General features: G+C 60.0%; 1 protein-coding gene and 1 long non-coding RNA gene across 2 annotated transcripts in view; both read left to right on the top strand.

Annotated features, from left to right (window-relative positions):
- LOC106537212 (uncharacterized) overlaps positions 1–540 on the top strand; it is a 1835-nt gene extending 1295 nt beyond the window's left edge. The window contains exon 3 of the long non-coding RNA XR_001312621.1: positions 16–540. This is a non-coding gene — a long non-coding RNA (uncharacterized LOC106537212). The remainder of the gene's footprint in view (positions 1–15) is intronic.
- The window catches only part of mtus1b (microtubule associated tumor suppressor 1b), a gene marked incomplete in the record, with an annotated part of 26816 nt that overhangs the window by 4232 nt on the left and 22017 nt on the right, over positions 1–567 (top strand).

Raw genomic sequence — 567 nt, 5'->3', positions numbered from 1 at the left:
ATCTGCGCTGCTCAGGTGATCTGCTCAGGTGGGCTGCTCAGGTGATCTGCTCAGGTGAGCTGCTCAGGTGAGCTGCTCAGGTAATCTGCGCTGCTCAGGTGATCTGCTCAGGTGGGCTGCTCAGGTGATCTGCTCAGGTGAGCTGCTCAGGTGAGCTGCTCAGGTAATCTGCGCTGCTCAGGTGATCTGCTCAGGTGGGCTGCTCAGGTGATCTGCTCAGGTGAGCTGCTCAGGTGAGCTGCTCAGGTAATCTGCGCTGCTCAGGTGATCTGCTCAGGTGGGCTGCTCAGGTGATCTGCTCAGGTGAGCTGCTCAGGTGAGCTGCTCAGGTAATCTGCGCTGCTCAGGTGATCTGCTCAGGTGGGCTGCTCAGGTGATCTGCTCAGGTGAGCTGCTCAGGTGAGCTGCTCAGGTAATCTGCGCTGCTCAGGTGATCTGCTCAGGTGGGCTGCTCAGGTGATCTGCTCAGGTGGGCTGCTCAGGTGAGCTGCTCAGGGGATCTGCTCAGGGGATCTGCTCAGGTGGGCTGCTCAGGTGGGCTGCTCATGTGAGCTGCTCAGGTGGGCT

Source organism: Austrofundulus limnaeus, unplaced genomic scaffold, assembly GCF_001266775.1.
Source record: "Austrofundulus limnaeus strain Quisiro unplaced genomic scaffold, Austrofundulus_limnaeus-1.0 Scaffold2181, whole genome shotgun sequence".
In the NCBI taxonomy this organism is placed as follows: Eukaryota; Metazoa; Chordata; class Actinopteri; order Cyprinodontiformes; family Rivulidae; genus Austrofundulus; species Austrofundulus limnaeus.
Note: the sequence above shows the minus strand (reverse complement) of the source record. Positions and strands in the feature narration are given on the sequence as shown.